Genomic DNA, 9,753 nt, shown 5'->3' with positions numbered 1-9,753 from the left:
AAGAGCACATCCCCGGGTTGTGAGCTCAATCCCCAGTAGGGAGTATGCAAGAGGCAGCTGATCAATGTTTCTCTCTCATCATTGATGCTTCTATCTATCTCTCGCTCTCCCTTCCTCTCTGAAATCAATAAAAATATTTTAAAAAATAAACAAATTAAAAAAAAGATAATACAAAGAAAGAGAATTATAGGCTAATATCTCTCGTGAACATAGATGCCAAAATCCTTGACATAATTCTAGCAAATCGGATCCAGCATTACATCAGAAAGATCATACACCATGACCAGGTAGGATTTATTCTGGTATGAAAGGATGGTACAATATCTGCAAATCCATAAGCGTGATACATCACATAAACAAATTGAGAGATAAAAATCGCAGTCATATCAATTGATACAAAAAAAAGCATTTCAAAAAATCCAACACCCTTTCTTGATAAAAACCCTCAGCAAAGTGGGAATAGAGGGATCATACCTCAACATAATAAAAGCCTTATTTGACAAACCTACAGCCAACATCATACTCAATGGGCAAAAACTGAAATCATTTCACCTAAGAACCAGGAACAAGACAGGCATGCCCACTTTCACTGCTCCTGTTCAACATAGTAATGGAAGTGCTAGCCATAGCAATTAGACAAGAAGAAGAAATAAAAGGTATCCAAATTGGGAAAGAAGGTCTAAAACTCTCCTTATGTGCAAATGAACATGATCCTGTACATAGAAAACCCTGAAGACTCCATCAAAAAATTATTAGACTTAATAAATGAATTCGGAAATGTAGCAGGATACAAAATTAATGCCAAGAAATCTATGGCATTTTAATACACCAATAATGAACTTACAGAAAGAAAGATTTAAAAAAATAATCCCATTTACTATTGCACCAAAACATTAAGATACCTAGGAGTAAACTTAACTAAGAAGGTAAAAGACCTGTACTCAGAAAACTACAGGACACTGAAAAAAAAAAAAAGAGATAAAGGAAGACATAAACAGATGGAAGAACATACCATGTTCATGGATTGGTAGAATCAACAGCATTAAAATGTTCACACTACCCAAAGCAATCTATAGATTCAATGCACTCCCCATTAAAATCCCAATGGCATATTTCACAGACCTAGAAACGAACTTTCAAAAAATTCATCTGGAATAAAAAAAGACCCTGAATATCTGCAGCAATCCTGAGAAAGAAGAACAAAGTAGGTGGGATCTCAATACCAGATATCAAGCTGTATTACAAAGCCACTGTTCTCAAAACTGCCTGGTACTGGCTCAAGAACAGACATATAGACCAATGGAATAGAATAGAGAACCCAGAAATCGACCCAAACCACTATGCTCAATTAATATTTGACAAAGGAGGCAAGAGCATACAATGGAGTCAAGACAGTCTCTTCAATCAATGGTGTTGGGAAAATTGGACAGATATATGCAAAAAAATGAAACTAGACCACCAACTTACACCATTCACAAAAATAAACTCAAAATGGATAAAGGACTTAAACATAAGATGAGAAACCATGAAAATCTTAGAGGACTCCATAGGGAGCAATATCTCAGACATATGCCGATACAGCTCCTAGGGCAGTGATGGCGAACTTATGACATGCGTGTCAGAGGTGACTGGCAAACTCATTTTTTTGGTTGATTTTTCTTTGTTAAATGGCATTTAAATATATAAAATAAATATCAAAAATATAAATGTTTTACTATGGTTGCAAATATAAAAAAATTTCTATATGTGACACAGCACCAGAGTTAAGTTAGGGTTTTTCAAAATGCTGACACGCCAAGCTCAAAAGGTTCACCATCACTGTCCTAGGGCAATGGAAACTAAAGAGAAAATAAACAAATGGGACTTCATCAAAATAGAAAGCTTGTGCATCAACAAAACAACAAGAAAACCCACTGTATGGGAGAACATATTTGCCAATGTCATCTCTGATAAGGGTTTAATCTTCAACATTTATAGGGAACTCATACAACTTAACAAAAGGAAGATAAACAACCCAATCAAAAAATGGGCAACAGACCTAAATAGATACTTTTCAAAAGAGGACATAAGGAAGGTCAAAAGACACATGAAAACATGCTCAAAGTCATTGATCATCTGAGAGATGCAAATCAAAATGACAATGATGTATCATCTCACACCTGTCCGAATGGCTATCATCAAGAAATTGACAAATGACAAGTGCTGGTGAGGATGCGGAGAAAACGAAACCCTCGTGCACTGCTGGTGGGAATGCAGACTGGTGCAGCCACTGTGGAGAACAGTATGGAGTTTCCTCAAAAAACTAAAAATAGAACTTCCATTTGACCCAGTGATCCCACTTCTAGGAATATATCCCAAGAAACTAGAAACACTGATCAGAAAGGATATATGCACCCCTACATTCATAGCAGCACAATTTACCATAGCTTAGATGTGGAAACAGCCTAAGTGCCCATCAGCAGATGAGTGGATTAGAAAACTGTGGTACATCTACAAAATGGAATACTACGTTGCTGTAAAAAGGAAGGAACTCCTACCATTTGCAGCAGCATGGATGGTCCTGGAGAGCATTATGCTAAGCAAAATAAGTCAGTCAGAGAAAGATAAATATCACATGATCTCACTCGTTTGTGGAATATAATGAACAACATAAACTGATGAGCAAAAACAGATTCAGAGACAGAGAAGCATCAATCAGATGCTCAAACCTCAGAGGGAGGGTTGGGGAGGGTGAGGGTAAGGCGGAGAGATCAACCAAAGGACTTGTATGCATGCATATAAGCATAACCAATGGACACAGACACCAGGGGGTTGAGGGCATAAAAGGGGGGGGGGCAATGGGAGGATAAGGACACATATGTAATACCTTAATCAATAAAGAAAAAAAAAAGAACCAACAAAAAACAAGAAAAAAAGGCTAATATGCAAATCGACCAAAGGGCAGAATGACTATTGTCTATGACATGCACTGACCACCAGGGGGTAGATGCTTATGCAGGAGTTGCCCTCTGGTGGTCAGTGTGCTCCCACAGGGGGAGCACTGCTCAGCCAGAAGCCAGGCTTACAGCTGTCGAATGCAGTGGTAGTGGTGGGAGCTTCTCCTGCCTCCACAGCAGTGCTAAGGATGTCTGACTGCCATCTTCGGACCCTCCCCATGGGGAACGGGTCTAAGATGTCAGTTGGACATCCCCTGTGGACCCCTGGACTGTGAGAGAATGTACAGCCCTCCAAATGCACGAATTTTGTGCACCATGCCTCTAGTAGCAATATATTGAATTATACAATAGAATTGTACAGTTTAAGTGGGTGAATTGTGTGGTGTGTTAATTATACTTTATTAAAACTGTTTTTTAAAATCAGATTAAAACTATGTTAACAGTAAAAAGATAGTTTTCAGGGCTTAGGGAGTAGAGTGGGATAAATAGGCAAAGCACAAAAGATATTTAGGGTGGTGAAATTATTCTGTATGACACTATAATGGTGGATAGATGTCATTATACATTTGAGACAGCATGGAGGGACCTGTAGAGAATTATGCTGAGCAAAATAAGTCAATCAGAGAAAGACAAGTATCACATGATCTCACTCATATATGGAATCTACAGAACAAAATAAACTAATGAACAAGATAAATCCAGAGACAGAAGCATGGAACAGACTGATGAATCTCAGAGGGAAGGGGGTCAGGGGCAGGAAGAGATTAGCCAAAGAACTTGTATGCATATTATGCATAACCCATGGACACTGACAATAGTGTAGTGAAGGCGTGGGGGAGGGTAGGAGGAGTAGAGGGCGGTCAATTGAGGAAAGGGGGACATCTGTAATACTTTCAACAATAAAGATAAACTTAAAAAAAATCTTAAATGGTGAGGTGGGCAGAGATTTAGGATAAGAAGAATATTGAAAGACAGTGACTTGGGATGAAGCAGGGACTATTTTATGTGTCAGGCACTGTGTTGCATGCTTGAATTTATAGACAAAAACACAAGCTACTTGCTTTCAAGGAGTTTACAGATTATTGGGAAAATGAACACACAATTTTAAGTCAATCTTTTTCATCTAGAGTAGGAGAGAATAACATATGCAAGAAGACCATGTTGTCACATATGCCAGTGTCTTCTTCACCATAAGTTTTGGTGAGTTATTCTGTGTGTTCTCCAAGAAGGGTTTACTTATTTTTTTTCCATGACTGAGGTGTTCTTAGGAGCTCTAGGTCCAAAATGTCTAAATTGACAGCTTCCCCCCACACGCCCAAATGAGGCCACAAGCCTCCAGCAAATCCATGTGTTTATACATAAGTGTCTCCCACTAGCTTGTTCTATCCAGGATTTTATTTATGAGTAACTGCCACATATCTGGTCTCTCACCTCTTGCCTAATGTGGATTAACTTCCTATGCAACTGGGAGGAAGACTCTTCACTCTGGATGTTATCAAATGAAGGAGCATCCTTGGCTCCACTCTGTCTCCCAGCATCTGCTTCCAGAATCCCAGCAGATTTAACTTTTCATCCTCTGCTTATCTGAAAGAAAAGATAAAGCAAGAAAATATTTTCCATAGATTCTGATGTGATAATAGATTCAAATTCTACTTGAAGCAAAAAGGGAAAAGTGGCAAGCTTATTTTGTTTCTATATGTTGTAATCAAAGTGTAAATAACAAAAAATAAAATACATAGATAACAAAAACAAAACAACAACAACAAAAGAAACAAACAAAAAAAGAAAATAACATTCCTCTTCTTAGATGGAGTATTAGGATATGTTGGAACTAAGATTTTTAAATCCTAGGTTAAAAAACTTATTTCAAATTTTCCTCTAGCTTCTTATCTCCCAGTTCCTTTCTGGCTGGCATAGTGACTTGTTACAGAGTATGTTTAATGGACACCAGAGGGTTTTAGTAGTAGTTTTAGCACCTAAAACTAACACTAATATCAGTTTGAAAAAACTGATAATTTGGGGGAAGCATGTAGGCAGGAAATTACAAACCATTTTGGTTTCACCAAAATGACCTGAAAAAGTAACATTATATTAAGGCCAGGATCACTTCAATGGAAGATTGTGTATTTATCAGAGCTACTACAAGAAGTTTTTGGGGAGAGGGAAGATGGCGGCGGTATAGGCAGACGCGTCCCAGGTCGTGTCCCGGAGCAAATGGAGTGAGCAGCTGAAACTAATAACATCCACACCGAATTGGCAAAATTGCTCAGCTGGTGAGATGGTTTGCAGCTGGGAAGAGCAGAACTCCCTGGAAAGGTAAAAAAACCCAGGGATTTGGGCAGGAAAGTTTGCCAGACCTCTGAGCCCAGAGAGTCGGAGGGAGACCACGTGGCAGACAGCCGCGTCCCTTGGGACAGGCACAGCCCCTGACTGGGGAAAGGAGAACTGCGGGATTCCTGGCGCCGCCGGGGGAATTGAGAGCTGGGTTCTGTGATTACAGAGGACTGAGCCTAAAGGGGGCAGCCTGAAGAGCTGACCAGACCATGCAGTCCCGGTAAGAGAAGAAGCTTACAGAAACCAAGCCTTCCCCGTTTCCGCGGCCGGCGTTTGTTTGTTTGTGTTCACTGAATCCTGTTCATGGGACATTTCGGATACAGACACTCACCTGTGCTGAAGAGAGGGAGAGTGTGCGGAGGAGTGGAATCTGGGGAGAGACTGAGGAGAGAAGGGGGGCCGGGAGAGGTGGCAGCGAATTGAGTGCTGAGACACCCCTGAGCCCAGGACTGGGGCAGCCATTCTCTCTGGAGAGTGAGACTCCTCCCCCCAGCCCCCCAGGCAAGGAGCACAGCCACACCCAGATTCCACCCTGTAGGAGATCAAGGATTAAAATAACCTGATCAGTCCCTGGGAGTTAACAGGGTCTGGCCTATAGAGGGATTTTCAATCCCAGCAACAACACAGCGCCAGTAACTAACTATTACGCAGCCAGCTCTGGGCAGTGAACTTCCACTGGACAGAGAGGCCCTATAGCCTCAGAGGCCAACCCCAGAACACTGCCACCCAGAGGCTGACCCACAAACTGACTCTTTGCTAAACACAAAATAAGGCAGTCTGGGAAACAAATGCGGCCTGCTTTAAAATAAGGACTGTGGTTAACAACACAGAGGAACGGTGTATCTCAGGGAAACTCAACACTCTCCTGAATACCTGGCAGGTCTAAGGCGAGCCACACTGAAGAATAGAAGAACCGAAGGACCTTCACTACTGCAGTTTTTTTTTTCTTTTTTCACCTTTTAACTAAGAAACCAATTTTTTTCTTTTTTTTTCCTTCTTCTTTTTTTTCTTTCTTTTTTTATCTTCTTTTTCCATCACCTGATTTTACCCTTTTAATTACTACCTTCTTATTTTTAACCAGTATTATTACTGCTACCATTTTACCATTTTTTAAAGTGCCATTTTATTTTCTCTTTATTTTATTTTGGGATTAGTGTTCTCCATTCTATTTTCATCCTTATATTATTGGTTGCATTCATTATCTAGTTTGCATTCATCTCCAGGGAGCTGTTGCTGGAATTTGTTGGGATTAGTGGCTGTTCTATAGGAGTATTCTCCTCATATAAAAAGTCTCTTCCACTCTTCCACTTCATTCTCTCTTTTTGCTCTTTTTTAATTTTTCTTTTCTTTTCTTTTCTTTTCTTTTCTTTTCTTTTCTTTTCTTTTCTTTTCACGCTTTTATTTTCCCCCCTCCTTTTTCCCAATGTCATTTTTGCACTCCTTTTTTTGGTCCCTACTTTTCTTTTTTCTCTTTTATCTTGTTCTCTTCCTTCTTCCTTATCCCCTAATTCTCTTAATTCGGGTGGTCACATTTATTTGGGGTTATTAATATCGTGAATATATTTGTGTATAGTGCCTGGTATGTGGTGCCTTGTTGTGTTGTATTTTGTGCCTTTGAATCAACGCAGCAGATCCAAGCAACAGCATCCTCCTGAGCACCACACCCTCTGCTGAGGAACAGCAGCTGTACGTGAAACCTCGCCCCACCAGCCAGAAGAGCCACCACAGCTGTGAACAGCACCCACCAGAGGAGCTGCTGCCAACTGAAGAGCAGCTGCTACCGCAACCGCCCGAAGATCAACCACAGACCAAGGAGTCACTGCCACCAAGGGAGCAACCACTGAACGACTCAACATATAGCTATGTCAGTGAGATCAAACATGGGTAGACAAGGAAACCCCCAAAGGAAAGAGAAGGAGGACTCTCCAGAAAAGCAGCTAAGTAATACAGAGGCATGCAGCATGACAGACAAAGAATTCAGAATAAGGGTCCTAGAGTGCATAAACCGGATGGAGGAAAAAATCGACAACCTCTGCAAGAAGCAAGAAGAAACAGATGAAAAAATCGATAACATATGGAAGAAGCTAGAAGAAACAGATGAAAAAATCAACAACTTAAGTAAGACCCAAGAAGAAATGAAGAGTGATGTAGCTGCAATGAAAAACTCCATTGAAAGTATCAACAGTAGACTAGGAGAAGCGGAGGACCAAATTAGTGAATTAGAAGACAAGGAAGCAAAACACACCCAAAATATACTGCAATTGGAGAAAAAAATTCAAAGACAGGAGGAGAGCCTAAGGGAGCTTTGGGACAACATGAAACGAAACAACATACGAATAATAAGGGTACCAGAACAACAGAAGGATGAACAAGGATTAGAAAACCTATTAGAAGAAATAATATCAGAAAACTTCCCTGAGGTGGGGAAGAAAAAAGTCACACAAGCCCAGAGAGTCCCAAACAAGGTTAACCCGACAAGACCCACACCAAGACACATCATAATTACCATAGCAAATGTTCAGTACAAAGAGAATCTTACAGGCTGCAAGAGAGAGACGGAAATTTACATACACGGGATCTCCTATTAGATTGTCAAATGATTTCTCAACAGAAACACATCAGGCCAGAAAAGAATGGACAGAAATTTACAAAGTGATGCAAAGCAAAGGACTGAATTCAAGAATACTCTATCCAGCAAGGCTATCATTCAAAATTGAAGGGGAAATAAGAAGCTTCACAGACAAAAAAGGCTAAGGGAGTTTATCAACACCAAGCCAGCAATGCAAGAAATGCTAAAGGGACTGGTGTAAAAAGAAGAAATAAAAAGCTCAGAAAGAAAACAGCCACAAAAAATAGAAATGGCTACAAACAAGTACCTTTCAATAATAACTTTAAACGTAAACGGACTAAATGCTCCAACCAAAAGACATCGAGTGGCTGAATGGATAAAAAAACATGACCCATACATCTGCTGTCTACAAGAAACCCACCTCATTAGAAGGGACTCACACAGACTGAAAGTGAAAGGATGGAAAAATACCTTTCAGGCAAATGGAAAGGAAAAGAAAGCTGGGGTAGCAATACTTATATCGGACAAGATAGACCTCAAAGTGAAGGCCATAACAAGAGATAAGGAAGGCCACTTCATAATACTAAAGGGATCAATACAACAGGAAGATATAACCCTGGTAAACATATATGCACCCAATGCAGGACCACCCAAATTCATAAAAAAACTCCTGGAAGATATCAAAGGAGAGATCGACAACAATACAATCATAGTAGTGGACTTTAATACACCACTGACAGCACTGGATAAGTCCTCTAGACAAACAATCAGCAAAGATACAGCAATCCTAAATGACTCACTAGATCAGATGGACTTAATAGACATCTTCAGAACACTTCACCCCAATGACACGGAATATACATTCTACTCAAATGCTCATAAGACATATTCAAAAATAGACCATATATTGGGTCACAAGCAAAGTATCCCCAAATTCAAGAAGATTGAAATCATAAAAAGCATCTTCGCAGACCACGATGGTATAATATTAGAAATAAACTACAATAAAAACAACCCAAAATACCCAAACACCTGGAAGCTGAATAGCACGCTATTAAATGTTGATTGGGTTACCAATGAAATCAAAGAAGAAATTCAAAATATCCTGGAAACTAATGACAATGAAAACACAACAATCCAAAACCTATGGGACACAATGAAAGAAGTCCTGAGAGGGAAGTTTATAGCTCTACAGGCCTATCTCAAAAAACAAGAAAAAATGGTAGTAAATCATCTAACTCTACAACTCAAAGAATTAGAAAGAGAGTAACAAGAAAACCCCAGAGTGAGCAGAAGGAAGTGTTGGGAGCCATTAGAGATATTGGCTTAGACAAAGCCATCTTAAGAATTATAAGTTTCTGGTTCTTCCAGAAACTCCTAATTACCAGAAACTACATGTGTCCTGCGATTTGGCCAGCAGCTAAAGATAACCATCCTATTCCCTGAAGCAACTACCGCCACATCGGAGCCTGCTACAACCCTGCTGATAAGCTAATAGACCCCTTTACCCACCCCCCGTCCCTAAAACAGTATATATCCTGCCGCTGTGAGAATAAAGTTTGAGGCTTGATCAGAACTTGTCTTGCCTCCATTCTTTCGTGTCCCTTGTTTGTTTCATTCTCCTAGGGTGTCTCTTGGTTCCCCCGTTGTTGTCCCGCGGGTCGGGACAGTCTGGCGCCCAACGTGGGGTGACTTGGGGACCCCCTGCGAGAACGTCTGCTTGGAAGCGCCTGGCCAGGCACCCCATAGAGTCGCCGCGCAGTATTGACTCGTGAGTGAACACTCGGCATCTTGATCGCCACGGTTTCGCCCGCCCGTGAGACAGCCCGTGAGACAGATCGTTGTGAAGGTAAGCAGACGAAACTTTTCAAACAAGAATTTCAAAATACCTCTTGAGAGCCTTCACCCTCCTTG

This window comes from Myotis nattereri (assembly GCF_964212035.1).
Source record: "Myotis nattereri genome assembly, chromosome: X".
Lineage (NCBI taxonomy): Eukaryota > Metazoa > Chordata > Mammalia > Chiroptera > Vespertilionidae > Myotis > Myotis nattereri.
The sequence above is the reverse complement of the archived record's forward strand: the minus strand, read 5'-3'. Positions refer to the sequence as shown.